Source organism: Triturus cristatus, chromosome 12, assembly GCF_964204655.1.
Source record: "Triturus cristatus chromosome 12, aTriCri1.1, whole genome shotgun sequence".
NCBI lineage: Eukaryota > Metazoa > Chordata > Amphibia > Caudata > Salamandridae > Triturus > Triturus cristatus.
The window spans coordinates 133,274,511-133,295,424 of NC_140595.1; the positions used below are offsets into that span (position 1 = coordinate 133,274,511).

The following is a 20,914-nucleotide window of genomic DNA, read 5'->3' on the forward strand; positions in this document are numbered from 1 at the left end:
TGGCCTTAGATTTGTTCAGGGACTTTAGGGAGTGTATCTTTTAGTATTTTAGCTGTGGGCTCTCGCGGACTAGTGCTTGCCTCTCTTAAATCTTATAGTACATGCCTTACTTCAATTTTTGTGACATATGAAAAGTGGTTGCAACTCTTACATTAATAACATCTTCTTTTATAGTCCCATCTCATAGCAAACATTAGGGTAATATTTAGTACGTTTCCAATTGATAGTTTCTGTGCTTGTACTTTCTTGGCTGTAAGTGTAGCCCATGTAAGAAAGTAATTGTTTCCCTTTCCGTGATGTGATTTATCTTGCTCTTTCTGTCATTATATCTGAGAATAGTGTAGCATACAAATAATCAAATGTTAAAAAAATTATATTAAATTTATCATTGACATACAAAGTTATAGTATTTGTTTTCAATTTTATACTTACATGTATGTTCTTGCTGGTAATTGCAGTATTTAAAGTCTGGTTTTTCGCTGGCCCTGTTGCTGTTGGGGAAAACAAGTTGCTTAAGTTTTATTTTAAACGTTTGCTTGTTGGTATCCAGTGAGGCTGATTGTATTTCTAGCGTTTTAGGGTGTTAATGAAGGGAAGAAACTTTTAGTCTCCAAGCAGGACTTTCCTGAGAGGATATGTTTTTGATATGTTGTAATTGATGGTTATATGAATATGATGTTCTGGATTGGGGCTTTGAATGAGGTCTCAATCTAGGATGCTGTAGTTGGAGGATAATGAGTGGCTAAGAAAGGTAATAGCAGGGATAAAATGTTTTATTTTATGTGATAACAAAGAGGTAATGGTTAGTTATATTGAACTCATGGGAATGATAAAACCTGTTTGATGGTATGAAGATGGTTAGTGCAAAGGTTTGGATGCAGTGTCATGTAAATTTCAATGTATGGAGTTCTGTCCCGGCAGCTATAAGATTGATATATTAGAAAGTTGTAGTTTGTGTAAATAATATATATCAAAAGTATATTTGGTTTGTGGAGAATATTTTGACGTTATAGGGCCAGATTACCAGTCTGGTGCTCCTTTGACCGCCTAACTTGTGGTTGCCACCGTGGTCCAACAGCCCAATTACGACTCGGGCAGTCAGACCGCACTAAGACCCTCGGCTCCGCCAGGGAACGACAGTTCCCTGTCATAGGAGCGACGGTCAGAGGCCGCAATATGCTTGGTGGGACCGCCACGGTCCTGCCAAGCATATTACAAGTTTCTTCTCTACCAGGCTTTTCATGGCAGTTCCACTGCCATGAAGAGCCTGGCGGAGAGGAAACAAAGGGGGCGCTACAGGGTACCCCTGTGCCTCAGACATATGTGGATGCACACAGGGGGGACATAATATGTGCCGCCTGTGTGACTTATGAGTCCATGCCGTGCCGGAACCTTGTGAGGCGTTCCCATTGCGGAGCCAATTTTAAAGGCACAGCCGCCTTTTAAAGGTCACCGCAATGGGAACCCCCACCCTGCCCGCTCGCCCGACAACAAATATGTTGTAATCAAATTCTCGGAATTTGGCCCTAAAGAGTTTGGATAGAGGCCTTGAATGTGGTGAAATTATAGTTGGGGAAACCTGTTCATTTGACATAATTTGTTTATAACTTATAGGAATAATAACACTTATTAAGTGGTATGAAGTTAGTGAGCACAAAGATTCTGGTGTACTGGCGTGTAAATTATAATATGTGGAACACAAAAAAGTGTCAGTTGGTTGTATTAGAACAATAGGAACAACATAATTTACTTAGTGGCATTAAGGCTGTTAGCGTAACTGTTTCGGCATAGGGGCTGATAACGATCTCGTTCGAAAAGCTTTCCTACCGAGTCGGTTCCGAATGCTTTCCGAACGAGTCAACTGCGAGCTGGCCAAACGACGGAGTACGATGCATTGCATGTAAACTCCCACCGACTCGTTCGGAGCACAATCCGTCCGACCAAATCGTCCGGAACCAAGCCTGATGTGACCGACTCATTTGCTAACGCTGAAATATAACATTCCGGGCATGAATCAGACTCGGTTTACCCCGTGCACAGATGACGATGCATAAGACGAGGTTTCTGAACCGTGTCGTTGGTGTCACTAAAGGCAACTGCAAAATGTCAAATAATGTCAAAACAAGCATTGGCAACGCCCCCCAAAAATATTCAAATACTTAGCCACATCCACCAATGCACCTATGTAAAGGGCCAAACAGATGACCATGATCCATTGCCCCAACTGAACAGCTGAGAGGACACAGAAATAGCCAAAGACTCACTGCTCTCTGCCTCATACACTCACACTTCACCCACCAAACAACTTGCACACATTTTTATTTGGCCAAAGTGTACTCTCAAACACACACTCTTTTACTTATTCACACTCACCCTCACCCTCACCTTCACACTCACCCACACCTCCATCTTCACCCTCACCATGCCCCTGACGAAGCAGCCAAGGTTCACAGAGAAGGAGTTGGAAGTGCTTGTAGATGCCAGTAAAGTAGAGCCCCAGTTATTTGGGAACCAAGTCCAACAGCGCCCCCCCCGTCTCAGAGAAATAAGATGTGGGACATGATAGTCAACAAGGTGAATGCTCAAGTACTTTGCCTGCACACAATGGATGATATCAGGAACAGGTACTAAGATGTGCGAAGGAGGGTCAGAAACTGATGGGCTGAGAACACACCCAGAGCCAGCAAGCTGGCGGTGGCCCTCCTGCACTACACTTCCTGGGAGGAGAAGGTGCTTGACATCCTATGGAATACCATGAGCACAAGAGTCTGGTGTGTACTTACTGCACATTCCAATATTGTTAACAATTACACATCCATACACATCACTGTCAAGGATACAGTGATACAAATGACTGTTTCCCAAGTTCCGAAAAACTAGAGAAATGAGCAGGTGATGTGTATGCCATATTGACTAACAACATACCTGCAATGAAACTTAAAAGTAATCAAATTAAAACCATGGACATACTACTTACAAACTCACAGCAAGGCTTTCTGCTCCAAACAACAGTCGCCAGCATAAGCCATCTTGCCAGCACAGTAACACACACTCTAAGGAAAGCTGAGTCACAGGTAGGCTGTTTGGGATGGCTGGGACAGTGGGTGTGGGCACAGGCTTGATGGGAGTTGTAGTCACAGTTAACACTCCTCCTCCCACCCATCCCAAATAGCTCATCTGGGCCTATGGCTACCTGACAGTGTATGGAAGTGTACTTGAAAGATGACTCTCACTGCTACATGGTGTTGGTCTTGAAGACAAATATCATCATGACCATGTGCTACAAATGGCAGGCCCCAGTGTCAGCCATCTTGCCAGTACATTTCCATACACTCTCATGGATTGGGCGGTCCCAGGTGTGCTGTTTGGTCTGGCTGGGAAGGTGTGTGGAGGACAGGGCATGATGGGAGTTAAAGTCTGTGCAAATACTCCCCCTCCCACATAGCACAACAAGACCACCAGGAAACATGCTTACCTGTTAGTGAGTGGAAAAGTACTGGTAAGATGGCTAACACTGGGGACTGCTGTAAGGAGCGCAAGGCATTGATGGAAGTTGGAGTCAAAACAAATAGATGACACCAGTGTCAGACATCTTGAATGTACACTTTACTCATTGTCAGGACATCACTCTTCCTGATGGCCTGGTTGGGCTTCCTGGGAGGAGGAGTTTCTGCACTGACTACATCTACCATCAGGCTCTGTGCTACACACACCTTCCCACCAAGCTCAAACAGCACACCTGGTACATGCTGTCCCTGATGGTGAGTGAAAAGGTACTGACAAGATGGCTGGCACTGGGGACTGGTGTAAGGAGCACAAGGCCTTGATGGGAGTTGTGTGCAAAGCAAACACAAGACACCAGTGTCAGCCATCTTGCCAGTACATTTCCATTCACTCTCAGGGACCGCATAGTCCCAGGTGTGCTGTTTGGGCTGAATGGGAAGGTGTGTGGAGGACGGGGCATGATGGGAGTAGAAGTCTGTGCACATACTCCTCCACCCACACAGCCCAAGAAGACCTCCAGGAAACATGCTCACCTGATTGTAAGTGGAAAAGTACTGGCAAGATGGCTGACACTGGGGACTGGTGTCAGGTTATGCTCCGCAGAATCCAGATGCAGCGAGTAATGGTCCACCTCCTGATATCACCAACACCCAAATGGTATACACAATGTGTTCGTGTGATCAGGCGAGGGAAGGGAAAGGGAAGGAGCAGCGTTGGAATAAAGGACCTGTAACAACAAAAGGTAAAGATATAAACAGTGCATACATGTAGGCTACTCTCATGAGGTCTCACTAAGTCTTTTCCATACCTTTACTCGCATACAGCGTCTCCTTTTCTGAACACACAATCCGGGGCTTTGCGTTGGCTATACCATACATCTAGAACAGAGACCTCACAGGAATTAATACTCAGACTGCACCACAAATCATCAGTACCATCATCACCATGTAGATCCCCATACATACCAATAATTCTGGTATAGATCTACAGAAATCCATACAAGTCCCAGAAAGGAAAAAGTCACAACTTCTCAAAGAAGGTTGTTGCTGTGATGCATAAAGATCCGTAAGTAATAACACTTCCCTATTCCCAAAGTAAATGAACTAAAGCCAGCAAGTAAACAGAAAAGAAACAAGCTTCCAGAAATATGGCACAGCGCGGTTACCGAACACCACCACCGTGCGCTCTGCCGGTTTTATAACCACAGTTCTGATTCTCCCGAAGGTCTCTCCATACACGGAAACGTGAGGTTGATTCACCACTACGTTCCGCTATGGTTCCGCTATGAATCCAGTCCACTAAAGCTTGTTACTTCACAAGCGGATATGTCAAAAACGAAACCTGAAACAGTAATGCGCGGTTCCAACAAATACACCGCTACATTCCGCTCAGTATCCACGCAGGATCACAAAGCCCCCAGGCTGCTTAACATTGTTCCACGGGTGATGCCCACAAGTTCTAGGACCTGCCAGACCGCCACCAAGTTACTCACGGTTGTTCTTCTCTCACTCTGAACACACTAGCCAGGAATACGGACCGGCACCTCTTCTGCCGTGGAAAGACCTCTCACTCAGCCGAGTGAGAGCGGCACGTCAGACACAAAATTACGCACATGATTGCTTGCGCTACGACGTCTAAATACCTCCTTCCCTTACAGGCATCATGGGAGTTGTAGTCCATAGTTCGCAATGTAGGCGCCGCTACTGTCGAATCCTGACAAAAGGCCCTCCCGCCTAGCGCCTCCTAGGACCGGGTTTCGCCCGATATTTCCTATGGAAGGAGCAAACTGCAACAGGAGCATGTACATTCTGCCACGGTTCCCACGAGTCATCTTCTGCCGAATACCCCTTCCATGAGACCAAGTACTACAGGACTCATCTCCTCATTTTGGAATCCCTAATGCTCTTAACTTCATATTCCAGGCCTCCATCGTACAATACCGGCGGAGGAGCACGTCGTCTTGCCGATAGAGCGGGCTTCAGGAGGTTTCAGTGGAAAACGGGGTGTATCCGAAGAGTGCCAGGCAACCTCAACTTGTACGCAACGGGATTGATCTGCTTCATTATAGTGTAAGGGCCGATGTACCGAGGATGAAACACACTTCGTAAATTAAAGTGAATGTTTTTGGTGGACAGCCACACTCTGTCCCCCACTCGATATTGAGGTCCTTCTGTTCTGTGACAAACTTCCCACTTCTTGTAGCATTGTTTGGCTTTCATCAGATGACCCCGAACTTTTCTGTGCACCATGCGTAATTTCTTGACCTGCTCTAGTACTGTAGGCTGATTCGCTACTTCCTCCCAAATACTGATGGGTAAGGTCCTGGCATCATACCCAAAGTTTGCTCGGAATGGCGGTATGCCCACAGAACTATGCCAGGCATTATTGTATGCCAGCTCTGCCATCCACAACAATGCTACCCATGAGTCCTGAGCCTCCTTCGCATACCATCTGAGATATTTCTTCAGGGACTGGTTTAATCTTTCGGTCTGCCCATCAGTTTGCGGATGGAAGCTAGTAGAGAGCGTAGAATCAATGTGTAGAGCTCGACACCATATCTTCCAGAATCTGGCTATGAATTGAGGTCCTCTGTCTGACACTATCACTTCAGGCACTCCATGCAGACGAATGATGTTACATAACAACAACTGGGCTGTTTGTCCTGCTGTAGTAAGATTCGTACAAGGAACGAAGTGTCCCATCTTAGTGAGGCTGTCAACGTCTGGCAAGATAGCTGAACGAGTGATAGCCCTGTGACAAAATCCAGACTGATATTTTGCCAAGGTCGTTGCGGGGCAGGCATGGGCATGAGCCTCCCTTCTTTCCGAATAGTAAAATTTTTTGCTCTGGCGCATTCTTCACAACTGGCCACCCAAGACTTAACATTGTCACTCACTGTACGCCACAAGAAATGTCTTTGCAACAAATGAAGGGTTTTACTTATTCCTGGATGTCCTGCAAAAGAGACATATGACACCAAGTGAAAGCCTTTTTCTGCAATTCTTTAGTAGGCAGATAGAATTTGTTATCATAGAAAGGTAGTCTCTGCTTCACGGTGTGCTTTGCCTCTTGTTTTGCCCAGTCTTCCCACACATAACTTGCTTTATGGAGCCTTACTTCTTTCAGGAAGCTTTCCACTCTGATGGCACATATCACTTTTGATGGTTCAATAATGGCTTCCATGGCCTTGTTGTTGTTGGACAGGTCCAGTGTTTCCTGTTTGGACAATGAGTCTGCCTTGCGATTGTCAGTCCCAGGCCTAAAAGTAATTACGAAGTCATATTCGGCGAAAAACAGCATCCATCTCATCTGTCGTTGTGAGAGATGCCTAGCCGCCTTCATATATTGCAGATTCCTATGGTCTGAGTATACAGTGACCGGATAGCATGCACCCCAAAGGTAATGTCTCCATTCCTGAAATGCCTTTTTTATCGCCAAAAGCTCTTTCTCGGCTATGGTGTAATTCTTTTCCGCTGTGTTCAATTTATTGGACAAATAGGCCACCGGATGGAGCTGTCCGGTATTCTGATTCCTCTGTGATAGAATGGCTCCGATGGCCTCGTCTGAGGCGTCTGCTTCCACCACAAAAGGATACTCCGGTTGTGGATGTGCGAGAACGGGAGCAGTGGTGAAGGCTCTCTTTAGGTATGTAAAAGCATCATCTGCCTGACTAGACCATTCAAAGGGCACCCCTTTTCTGAGTAATCTTGAAAGTGGAATGGCTACCTGGGAAAAATGAAGAATGAATCTGTGATAGTAGTTCGCAAATCCCAGGAAGCATTGTACGTCCCTCATATTTTTCGGGGTCGGCCAGTCTTGCACTGCCCTCACCTTTCGCTTTGCCATGTGTAACCCTTCTGGACTGAGCATAACCCCGAGAAACTCCACCTCTCTCACACCAAACTCACACTTGCTCAGTTTGCAGAATAGACTATGATCACGTAATTTTCTCAAAACACTGATGACCTGTGTCACATGACTCTCAACATCGCCTGAATAGATGAGGATGTCATCTATATACACCACTACAAAGAGATCCACATACTCCTTCAAGACGTCGTTAAGGAAATACTGAAATGCCGCCGGGGCGTTGCACAGGCCGAACGGCATTACAGTATATTCATATAATCCATAACGAGTCTTGAAGGCAGTTTTCCACTCATCCCCTTCACGGATACGCACCAGATGGTACGCCCCTCTCAGGTCCAATCTGGTGTAGATCCTAGCATCCCTCACCTGATCAAGCAACACAGAGATGAGAGGTAGTGGGAATCTATTCCTTACAGTATTTCTATTCAGCATACGGTAGTCCACACAGGCTCTCAATTCTCCGTGCGCTTTGGCTATAAAAAAGAGTGGAGAGGCAGCTGGAGATCGGGAATGCCTGATAAATTCTCAATCCAGGTAGTGATCTAGATATTCTCTCAAATGTTTTGTCTCAGGCACAGATAACGCATACACCCAACATGCAGGGATAGTAGCCCCCTCTACTAAATCTATACAGCAATTGTACTCTCTGTGAGGGGGTAACTGCTCTGCCTTAGATTCACAAAAGCAAAAACAACAGTAGATGGACAGAATGGAGAACAATGTCATACATTCACCCCAGTACAGAGATCCGGGCCTGAATCCATTGTTTTTTTGCTCACCATGCCGTTCCAGTTTGAACCTAGCCATATGCAAATCAGTCTTGACCCTGTGCCTCATGGGAACAGTCCAGTCCGAACTGCCAAGCCAGGTCCTCCCTGGACTGGAAACAAACAAACAAAACAACCTATGTTTGCTCAATGATAAGACCAGATTTGAGCGGTTTGCCGTCTACTGCAAATACTTCTTCAGGGGTCTCCCTAGGTACTCTATTCAAAGCTAGACTGATTACCAACCCACTGTCAATAAAATTTCCTGTTGCTCCGGAGTCAATCATAACTAAGACCTGATGGAACTGTTGATTACTCTCAAGACTCATGGGGAGCACAATATGCGATTCAGAGTCATGCAAGGCTGTAATAGCCAACGGGGGGAGCCTCCAACCTTTCTCTTCTTCAATATCCCCTCCTACTTCCCCGGTTTTACCCACAGCAGGACTCGAGGTAGACACCACCACCTTCCTATTCCTTAACCAATTACCTGAGGCTTTAGGCTTGGAGGGACAGTCTCTTACATAATGCTCCTTTTTCCAGCAGTACATGCATAAACCCTGCACTCTTCGACTCTCTCTCTCTTCAAGCATTAATGGGGCTCATGGGTACCCACTATTCTACGAGGCATTCTGTCATTTCGGAAGTATCCTCCTCACCTTTTTTTTTCTCCCCCTCTCTCCGACATTCTTCCATCCCACCTCAAAGTCAGATTTATCATTTCAGTACATGTAGTAGGTTGTGGGTCTATCTGGGCCAATACATCTTTCATTTCTTCTCTCAACCCTTGATAGAATAATGACATCCTCTTCTCTTTTGGGCAAGCCGTTTCCGCCACTAACCTATTAAAGGTTGTCAGGTAAGTCACCAGATCAGATCTTCCTTGCTTAAGGTCCAATAGTTCCTTGTCAGCACTGAACGTAGTAGCCCTTCGATCAAATACCCTCTCGAATTCGGTCCTGAAAGCCGACCAGTCTGACAACATTGCGTCGTTATTCCTAACTAAAGGAACTGCCCAGTTAGCAGCGTCACCCACTAAATAAGATATCGCAAAAGCTACCCTTGAATGGTTAATGGGGAAAGAGGCGGGTTTACAAGAAAAATGCAACATAATCTGTGTCAAAAACACCTGGATCTTCAGCGGATCCCCAGCATACCTCTCAGGACTAGCTAATGGAACGGGGGGTGGTACAGTAACCTGTATTTGTGAGGCCGTATGTGTTGCATCAAAAGGTTTCCTGGACAACTTGTCTACCTTTTCCCTTAGTGCAACAGTTTCCGCCTTAGATGCTGCCAATTCCTGCTGAACCATAACTAACGTATGAAGGATATCCTCCATGGATGCCATAACTCAAGACACCTGGATCGGGCGGAGCTATATTCTTGGGTGCGTAATTCTGTCAGGTTATGCTCCGCAGAATCCAGATGCAGCGAGTAATGGTCCACCTCCTGATATCACCAACACCCAAATGGTATTCACAGGGTGTTCGTGTGATCAGGGAAAGGGAAGGAGCAGCATTGGAATAAAGGACCTGTAACAACAAAAGGTAAAGATATAAACAGTGCATACATGTAGGCTACTCTCATGAGGTCTCACTAAGTCTTTTCCATACCTTTACTCGCATACAGCGTCTCCTTTTCTGATCACACAATCCGGGGCTTTGCGTTGGCTATACCATACGTCTAGAACAGAGACCTCACAGGAATTAATACTCAGACTGCACCACAAATCATCAGTACAATCATCACCATGTAGATCCCCATACATACCAATGCTTCTGGTATAGATCTACAGAAAGTCATACAAGTCCCAGAAAGGAAAAAGCCACAACTTCTCAAAGAAGGTTGTTGCTGTGATGCATAAGGATCCATAAGCAATAACACTTCCCTATTCCCAAAGTAAATGAACTAAAGCCAGCAAGTAAACAGAAAAGAAACAAGTTCCCAGGAATATGGCACAGCGCGATTACCGAACACCACCACTGTGCGCTCTGCCGGTTTTATAACCACAGTTCTGATTCTCCCAAAGGTCTCTCCATACAAGGAAATGCGTGGTTGATTCACCACTACGTTCCGCTATGGTTCCGCTATGAATCCAGTCCACTAAACCCCTTTACTCCATGAGCGGATATGTCAAAAACTAAACCTGAAACAGTAATGCGCGGTTCCAACAAATACACCGCTACATTCCACTCAGTATCCACGCAGGATCACAAAGCCCCCAGGCTGCTTAACACAGTTTCACGGGTCACGCCAACAAGTTCCAGGACCTGCCAGACCGCCACCAAGTTACTCACGGTTGCTCTTCTCGCTCTCTGAACACACTAGCCAGGAATACGGACCGGCACCTCTTCTGCCGCTGAAAGACCTCTCACTCAGCCGAGCGAGAGTGGCACATCAGACACAAAATTATGCACATGATTGCTTGCTCTACTACGTCTAAATACCTCCTCCCCTTACAGGCATCATGGGAGTTGTAGTCCATAGTTCGCAATGTAGGCGCCGCTACTGTCGAATCCTGACATCAGGAGCACAAGGCCTTGATGGGAGTTGTGGGCAAAGCAAACAGCAGGCCCCAGGGTCAGCCATCTTGCCAGTACTTTTCCATATACTTTCAGGGACTGCATAGTCTCAGGTGTGCTGTTTGGTCTGCCTGAGTGTCAGAGTACAGATCAAAATACCACTAACCTGGGATCCACTGCACAGCAGGGGCGATGTATGATGATATATATCCTTTTCCCCCTTCCTGGTATCTCCCGAGAATACGTCAATATACTAATCAAGCAAGAAACACCAGTTACGGGAAAGGGAAAAAAGGGACAAAAGAAACAAAACCAAAAGAAGACGCAGCAGTGTTGATTACACGTCAGGCGGACTGTCATGGTAGGATGTGCTTCAACTCTTGCCTCTCTACCCAGAATGATTAGCCTTGTGAGCCCTGCAGAAAAACAAGAGAGGGAGAGAGGGTGATACCAACATGCCTAATAGACAGTATGTAATTCTATTGTAGGGTGAATGTGCACGCACTTACGTTCTACACTGCTGCATTCACTCCACATATAAAGGCCATCCAGAATTGTGGGAAACAAGACACTCCTGTGTGTAGCAAAGAAAAGAAACTGTCCTTTCACATACGATTCTTAGCATAGTCTCACAACAGGTAATGAAACCAAGGAATCATTAAACTCATGTAAACGTAAGTATAAACAATGTACTTATCTGAATGATGCCCTTCAGATATACTCCAGATAACTAGCGCTCCTGCGTTCGTATGGGTAAGAAACGAAGGATAGTTCCCAATGATGAATGTTTCCAAGTAAATATAAAGTATGTCACAAAGCGCTACTGTGAGGTAGAAGCCAATGCCAAAATAAACTGTGCATATGCCTCAAGAAACAAAATAACCAAAGGCACCATAACACGCTCCTGCGCGGAAATGAACAGTAGGCAAAAATAAGCAAGGTTTCCACATTGTCACAAATTTATCATTTCCTTGACGCGCTCCAGCACGGGAATGAGGAAAGCAGAGTACGGTCGTCCGAGCGTTAAACCAATAAACAAGGATTCCCAGTTGCCACAATGTATCCTTTCCTCGACCCCCACCATCGCGGGAACGAGGAAAGCCGAATACACTTTGCTCCGTTAGGAATTGAAACCTCCGCACTGACGAAAACCAGAGCAGCTTCTGTCCTCCGACTCGAATTGTCAAGCACTGGTCAGTTCGAGTTTAGAGGTTACGTTGGGTTCCCATGTTCTGTCTTCAGGTCCATAGCCCTTCCAATCTAACAGATAGTGTACCTGCCCTCTATCTAGTTTGGAATCCAAGATGCGCTTGACCTCGTATTCTTCATCCCCATCTATGTCTTGTCTATTGATGGTGGCCGTGCTGCTAACCAAGTTTGTACACAGCAGGGTCGCAATAAGGAGACGTGAAACACTAGATAAATGTGGCAAGAGGAAGGGAGAGGTAATCTTATGGCTACAGGGTTAATGATTTGTTCTACTAGATAGGGGCCGATGAACTTGGGTTTTAATCTAGTATTTCCTTTCATCTGTAGATGTTTTGTGTTTAGCCACACCTTGTCCCCCACCTTGTATGATGGTTCGGCCGAGCGTTTCTTGTCTGCCTGGTGTTTGCCTGACAGCTGGGCATTACCCAACTGCATTTTAGCGTCTTGCATCACCTTTCTAAGATGAGCATGGTGTTCCTGTATAGAAGGGTGTTTGGATTTTATGGGCAATTCGAAGGGTAACATATTGGGATGATGCCCATTTAAGCAAAAGAAAGGAGAGCAACCTAGAGTAGAATGTTCAGCATTGTTGTAAGCGAACTCAGCCATACATAACAGCACGCACCATTCATCCTCATGCTGCAGCGTAAAACATCTTAGGTACTGCTCAACGTTTTGATTAGGTCTTTCTGTTTTCCCATCTGTTTGAGGATGGTAACTTGTTGAAAGATGAGCATCCACGTTCATCACATCGCATAGGGCCTTCCAGAAGCGTGAGGTGAATTGGGAGCCCCTATCAGTGATGAGGACTGCGGGAATGCCATGAGCACGCACTATATGTTGCAGGAATGTTTGGGCTAATTCCAAGGAGGTTGGCAATTTCTGCATAGAAATGAAGTGATCCCGTCTTGGTTAGGTGGTCGATAACTACCAATATGGTACTTTGATCGTTGCTGGGAGTCATATCAATAATAAAGTCCATTGAAACTTTGTGCCACGGAACCAGAGGAATGAGTATGGGTCGCAACAACCCACTCCGTTGTTGGTGTAGTGCTTTGTCCCGAGCACAAATGGCACACTCCGAAACATACTTAATGGTAACAGCCTGCAATGAAGGCCACCAGAAATGCCTCTTCGTAGCTTGGATGGTTTTACGTATTCCCAAGTGGCCCCCCAATGTTCGGTCATGTATCCACTGTAGTACCTGTGTCCGTAGGGGCCCTACCGGAATGTATAACTTCTTATCCTGGTACAGTAAATCGTTAGCCACAGTATGGTGCTCAGAATCGGTAAGTAACCACTCATGCTGATCTACTTCTGCCGTCTTTTTTCGTAGTTACCAGAGGAAGATCTAATTCAGGAAAGGCAGCCTTTTGTAAGATTATGGGAAGTTCATCAGAGGACTCTTGACTGTCTTCTATCTCATGACTAGGCCTAGACAATGCATCCACTTTCCCGTTTTGTGGTTGGGGTCTATACTTGATTATAAAGTCATAATCGGAAAAGAAAAGAGAGCAGCGAAGTTGTTGAGCGGTCAATGCTCGTGCTGGCTTTAAAAAGAGTAGATTCCGGTGGTCAGTGTAGATCTCAATCGTGTGTTGAGCCCCTAACAAGTAATGCCTTCATTCTTCGCACACTCTCTTTATGGCCAAGAGTTCTTTATCCGTTATGCTGTTAATCACCTTGCATGGGGTTAATTTCTTGGAGAAATATGCTACAGGATGTAGCTGTCCAGTGTCTGGATGTCTCTGGGATAAGACCCCTCCTAAAGCGTACTGTGATGCATCTGTCTCTACCATGAAAGGAATAGTCACATCAGGATGTCTTAACACAGGGGCTTGCATGAAGCATTTTTTCAACATTCGAAATGCTTGCTTTGCTGCATCATTCCACTCAAACTGAACTCCTTTTTGTAGCATATGTGTTATGGGTTGTATGATCTTGGAAAAATCCTTCATAAACCTTCGGTAGAAATTGGCAAAGCCTAAGAAACTCTGCAATGCCTTCACGTTAGAAGGAGCTTCCCACTGTGTGATCGCTTGAATCTTTTTATTGTCCATACATAATCCACCTGTACCAATGATGTAACCTAATAACTCAACTTCCAAGGCGTGAAATAGGCATTTCCCCAATTTGGCAAAGAGTGTATACTTTTGGAGGTGTTCCAATACTGCCTTGACATGAGAGACATGATCTTCCATATTAGTGGAGTAAATCAGAATGTCGTCGATATAGACGATACATGAAACATACAATAACCTTCTTAATACTTCGTCCATGAAGTATTGAAATGAGGCGGCGCATTGCACAATCCAAAAGGCATCACCTGGTACTCATAGAGTACGAATTTCGTCCAGAACGCCGTTTTCCATTCGTCGCCTTTCTGTACCCGTAGCAGGTGATATGCTCATTGAAGATCCAATTTGGTGAACACTTTGGCTCCTTTCAACTGATCCAACAAGACAGGAATCAAAGGTATCGGGTATCTGTTCTTTATGGTTACTCTGTTGATCGCTCTGAAGTCAATGCAAGATCTCAACCCACCCTCCTTCTTCAGTATGATGAATAGATGGGAGAAGGCTGGAGATGAAAGAAGGTCGTATGAAGCCGGAAACCAGCAGCTCCTCTAGGTATTGTTGAAGATACGTGGTCTCTGGTTCAGTGAGTGCATAAATCCTGCTGCACGGAATGTAGGCACCGGGCACCAAATCAATCCTACAGTCATAGTCCCGATGGGGAGGTAGCCTTCCTGCTTCTTGTTGACTGAACACAGCATGGTATTGTTCATACTCTTTGGACAAAGTAGTGACACAACACAATGTGTTGTCAATGCTTCCAATGGATAGAAGACCAGCAGGCGTTTCCTTCATATCGTGAAAAAATGCTCTCTCCGTGGTACAATGTTCCTTGAAATATGCTGAATTCATGGAGACCATTCTGGCTGCCCACTTTACAGATGGATCATGATGAGTCAACCAAGGCATACCCAGTATAGGCTTGAAATGAGGGGCGTTGATTAAATCGAATTGTATGTGTTCGAAATGGTCGTTCCCCATTTGCATCCGTATATGTTGTGTATGTTACCGCACAGGTCCGGAAGTTAAGGCTGTACCATCCACCGCCTTAACAGGTTATGGAATCCCTTTCCTGATGCAAGGAACACCTATTTCTTGGGAATATTCTTGATCCATGAAATTCCCAGTTGCCCTTGAATCCAACAAGGCATGGATGACCACTTGCTCACTCGTGTGTAACCACAATGTTACACATACATTCATGTGAGCTCCTGAAGACTGAACTGTATTAGCCACCGCCGAAGAGACCTCTATTTTCTTCGGCCTCAAAAAAGGGATCTCCATCATGCTTGAGTCCTTTAGTTTTCCGACGGCGCTGTGGAAGTATTTACCACAGAATTCTCCTTTGCCCCAAGGTGATCCTTTCGCCAGGTTTACCCCTAGCCTTACAGTCCTTGATAAAGTGTCCAGGCTTGCTGCAATACCAGCATAATATTTGTTTACGCCTTTTATCTCTTTCTTCCGGTGAGAGAGGCCCCCTTATTCCATTGACCTGCATAGGTTCTGTTCCATCATACAGGGGAAGACGTTCTTCTGGTACTGATGTGGAACGAGGCGTATGGTATTTGACCTCAGTTCTCGACTTATCTCCCATACGTTCCTGGAGACGATGATCTAACTGCACAGTGAGGTCTATTAATTCATTGCATCTCTGTGGCAAATGCACAACTTGTGCTAACACATCCTTTACCTCTCCTCTCAATCCTTGATAGAACAAGGAAGTTCTATTTTTCATAGGCCAATCAGTCTCTATAAGAAGTGTATTGAATGTAGTGATGTATGAGATCAAGTCTTGTGAACCCTGTTTTAAGGAGATAAGCTCTCTGTCCACTGATAACAAATGTGCCTTTCTGTCAAATAGTTTTCTCATTCCCATACAAAAATCAGAGACGTTATATAAAACAGGATCATCCTTCTCTATAAGGGATATGGTCCAACTGGCAGCGTTACCCCCAAGATATGACATTACAAAAGCAGTTTTTGCTTGATCAGTAGGAACACCGTGGGTTTACACATAAAATGTAGCCTGCACTGGCTAAGAAATATCCCAAATATCTTAGGGTCTCCGAAAAACCTTTCGGGAGGGGCTAATGGTAACTGTGATGGTTGAATCACCTGAATGGAAGTAAGTCCTGACTGTGATGCGTTGGTATAAGAGGTAGAAAAGTTCACTGACTCAGGAACCCCCCTCCTTGAGCCTGTCCTAAGAGCCTAGTGTCTTTCTCTTGTGTGTGCAGGGGAGGAGGTATCGTCCAATCTTTTACATAGGACCCTCGTCTGTTAGAAGTAGAACTCTTGCGTAAAAACACAGCTATTTCTCTTCTTACTGTTCCCATCTCATTCCTCAATCCCAAGTTCTCCTTACCGAATGCTTCGACCTCCATTCTCAAGGTAGTTAGGGTTTCTAATACTGAGGTGAGGACAGTGATGGTATCCATCGCCCAGGCCGTAAGTATACGTGGGCTTGACAATCTGTCAGAGTACAGATCAAAATACCACTAACCTGGGATCCACTGCACTGCACGGGTGATGTATGATGATATATATCCTTTTCCCTCTTCCTGGTATCCCCCAAGAGCTCGTCAATATACTACTCAAGAAAGAAACACCAGTTAGGGAAAAGGGAAAAAAGGGACAAAAGAAACAAAACCAAAAGAAGACGCAGCAGTGTTGATTACACGTCAGGAGGACTTCCCAGGTAGGATGTGCTTCAACTCTAGCCTCTCTACCCAGAATGCTTTGCCTCGTGAGATCTGCAGTAAAACAAGAGAGGGAGAGAGGGTGATACCAATGTGCTTATAAACAGTATGTAACTCTACTGTAGGGTGAATGTGCATGCACTTACGTTCTACACTGCCACATTCGCTCCATATATGAAGGTCATCCAGAATTGTGGGAAACAAGACACTCCTGTGTCGAGCAAAGAAAAGAAACTGTCCTTTCACATACAATTCTTAGCATAGTCTCGCAACAGGCAATGAAACCAAGGAATCATTAAACTCATGTAAACGTAAGTATAAGCAATGTACTTATCTGAATGATGCTCTTCAGATATACTTCAGATAACTAGCGCACCTGCACTAGTATACGTAAGAAACGAAGGATAGTTCCCAATGATGAATGTTTCCAAGTAAATATAAAGTGTGTCACAAAGCGCTCCTGCGCGGTAGAAGCCAATGCCAAAACAAACTGTGCATAAGCCTTACGAAACAAAATAACCAAAGGCACTACAACGCGCTCCTGCGCGGAAATGAACAGTAGGCAAAAATAAACAAGGTTTCTACATTGCTACAAATGTATCCTTTCCTCGACGCGCTCCAGAGCGGGAATGAGGAAAGCAAAATACGCTCATCCGAGCGTTAAACCAATAAACAAGGATTCCCAGTTGCCACAATGTATCCTTTCCTCGACGCGCTCTAGTGTGGGAACGAGGTAAGCAGAATACACTCCGCTCTGTTAAGAATTGAAGCCTCCGCGCTGACGAAAACCAGAGCAGCTTCACTCTGTCCTCCTACTCGAATTGTCAAGCACTGGTCAGTTTAAGTTCGGAGGTATCTAAACCCTGGCAACTGGATCCAATTACGGGCACCTTCCCCACAGATATTCTGGGTGATGTAGTCCATCTATTCACACCCCACCCAACCATGTAACCGCATTCATACCTAATGAAGGAGGGTGTTTGCCCTTGCGGCCTATCAGAGTCATGTCACTGAGAAGGTGTGTGGAGGACAGGGCATGATGGGAGTTGAAGTCTGTGGAAATACTCCTCCTCTCACATAGCCTAAAAAGACCACCTGGAAACATGCTTACCTGATAGTGAGTGGAAAAGCACTGGCAAGATGGCTGACACTGGAGACTGGTGTCAGGAGCACAAGACCTTGTTGGGAGTTGGGGTCAAAACAAACAGCAGGCACCAGTGTCAGACATCTTGAATGTACACTTTACTCATTGTCAGGACATCACTCTTCCTGATGGCCTGGTTGGGCTGCCTGGGAGGAGAAGTGTCTGCACTGACTACATCTACCATCAGGCTCTGTGCTACATACACCTTCCCACCAAGCTCAAACAGTACACCTGGTACATGCTGTCCATGATGGTGAGTGGAAAAGGACTGGCAAGATGGCTGACACTGGGGACTGGTGTGAGGAGCACAAGGCCTTGATGGGAGTTGTGGGCAAAGCACACACCAGGGACCAGTGTCAGCCATCTTGCCACTACATTTCCATTCACTCTCAGTGACAGCATAGTCCCAGGTGTGCTGTTTGGGCTGGCTGGGAAGGTGTGTGGATGACAGGGCATGATGAGAGTTGTAGCCATTGCAAATACTCATCTTACTATCCAGTCCTGCTACCTCCTCTGTGCCTATGCTTACCTCACAGTGAGTGGAAGTGTACTGGCAAGATGGCTGACACTGGTGCATGGTGTCTGGCGAACAAGGCCTGGTTGGGAGTTGCCTTCAAGTTTAACAAAATACAGCAGTGACAGCCTCCTTGCTAGTACACTTCCCCTCACTGACAGTTAGCCACATCTCAGAGGAGTTAGCTGGGCAGGTCCACAATGAAGCATGCTTACATGACAGTGAGTGTGAATGTTACAACAAAATGCCTGAGAATGGGGAATGGTCTTTGGAGCACAAGGCGCTGATGGGAGGTGGGCCAAAGGCAGACACCTTTTCCCAGTCTCAGACATCTTGCAAGTACATTGCCAATCAATGTTAGGAAAGCATACATCAAGGTGTATATAGGACTTGGCCTGATGGAAGTGTGAATAACAGCAAACACTCCTCCACACACAAAACACAACTACTTCATTGGGCTGGACTAACACATTTACCTCTGTGCTACAAACACCAGCCACCAGAGACAACCCTCTTGCAAGTACACTTGCCAGCATTGTTTGGACAACACTCTTTATGGTGGCCTGGTGGGGCTGGGTGAGAGTAAGGGTGTAAATTACACTATTATTACCCAAGCACTCAAACCTCTGTTCATCAAAGGTGTTTGCCACAAAATGACATAAATCAGAGTTTGTGAACTCATCTGTCTACGGAGGCAATGTACAAAATACATGATCTGTGTAGGCGCAAAGCTAAGCATTAACACCTTACTCACAGCTATTCCCATGTGTATAATGAGATGAGAACAAGAGGCACCTCACTCACTACAAGCCCCACAAAATCTGAAATATTACCAGTCTGTGAGTGTGTAGGTAGCCACACCAATGTGACTTCTAGCGACATGCACTAAGCCCAGTGCACAGGCCTAAAAAATAACTATATTGGGAGAGAAAGAGTACCTATGTCACTGTGAAAGTACAGATGTGGAAAACACCAACACACCTGTGTCAAGCACAGGGTGTCACAAACCAGTTAATGTCTTTGGACATGTAATGTCAACTAAACACAACATGCCCATGTAAGCACAGAGCTGGACAAAAACATAGGCCAGCATTATAGCCGAAGGAGGCCAATCTATGTACATTAACTCATCATTAGGTTCAGTAGCCTATGTAATGGGTATGATTTGGGGGACTGTGGACATTCGCATCAATCATTGTGTCTTTTATGTACCCACAGGGCAAGCTGGTAACACCTCTGGAACAAACCAAACCAGCCAGTCCCAGACTCTATTTGACCCTGAGCTCTCCGGCTTTGAGGGGTCTCAACCATCTTCAGACGATGATTAACTACCTGGCATTTCAGGTGTGGTTCAGGCCACAGCACCAGCTGCAGTAACATCAGTATCCTCTGCAACCACTCCCGCCTCAGCTGACAACACCCAGCTGACCCCTACCCTCATGGACACACCATCCGAGCCACCACTGACAGCACAGCAACACGGGGTACTCTGGAGTTGGCGGACAACAACACCACTGTCAACGAGGAAAGAGGCTCAGTGTTGACTGTGCCACCAACAACTGGTCCTGCTCGGGTGGGTAGTGGTGGTGGGAGGGGCCGTGGAGACATGGCAATTATGCAGCTGGTGGTGCTGAAGAAGATCAACCACACCTATCCAGAATCCTCCATGCGTATGAGGGTTGCACCAGAGATTTTGGCCAGGCAGTTGGGATCCTGAGGACCATGCAACAGCAGCAGGCAGCCCACTATGACAAAATGGACACATACATGAACTGTCCCACATTAGCTAGAGGGTCTAAATTGGACTTTTGACTCAAATAACTGCGAATTAGCTCCTGAAGACTTCATCTACAAACACAACCAACTCCTCTCTGCACTTTGTTTTCCATGTTTTGTTTGAGCACTCCCCCATTATCTGAATTTTTATCATCAAATAATGCACTAAAATAAATCTCCTTACACAAAATACCTGCTCATGTCATGACTTTGAAACACAAATGTGCTGATTGAAATGACGCACTTAATAACAAAGAAGAAAGTGTCAACAACATTGGATAAGGAATCACTTCAGAAATGTTAACTACTGACTTGGGAGTAAATGTAACCTGTCACAGCATGATAGATAGACCCAACCAGGTTATCACACAACCCATAGTTCATGGTACTGATTCAATTTAAGTTTACTGTCTGCAAACATATCACATTTTGCAAGCACAAACAACAATTATTGTCACCAAAACAGATCATCAAGGAATATGTTTTGTTTCAGGATAACCTGTGGATGTGTGCAAAGACAAGGCACACCTCAATGTGGAGCACAGGTTTATTCTACTGATACAACCTTGCACCTTAACCCAAAGTCTAGTCACATTACACAGTAACAAAAGGCTCACAAGTAAAAAGAAATGACCATCAGTTCAGAAGGAAGTGCGTTCCAGGGAATTCCACAACTGTTCAATGTTGGAGTATGGCACAGTATCATGGGTCCGGTGCGGTCACAACTCTGCAGTTAATTTGGCACAGTATTCTGGTAAGGAGAAACATAGAACAGTCAGGAACTCAGAAATGATGTTGCAACTCAGTACAAACCTACTGAAGAATAACACACTC

At 45.4% G+C, this 20,914-nt stretch overlaps 2 long non-coding RNA genes across 2 annotated transcripts in view; one reads left to right on the plus strand and one right to left on the minus strand.

The window, feature by feature from the left end:
• The window catches only part of LOC146772890 (uncharacterized), a 42,562-nt gene extending 21,865 nt beyond the window's left edge, over window positions 1–20,697 (plus strand). Inside the window, exon 3 of the long non-coding RNA XR_014972039.1 lies at window positions 19,523–20,697. This is a non-coding gene — a long non-coding RNA (uncharacterized LOC146772890). The remainder of the gene's footprint in view (window positions 1–19,522) is intronic.
• The window catches only part of LOC146772891 (uncharacterized), a 33,413-nt gene continuing 33,108 nt past the window's right edge, over window positions 20,610–20,914 (minus strand). Inside the window, exon 3 of the long non-coding RNA XR_014972038.1 lies at window positions 20,610–20,831. This is a non-coding gene — a long non-coding RNA (uncharacterized LOC146772891). The remainder of the gene's footprint in view (window positions 20,832–20,914) is intronic.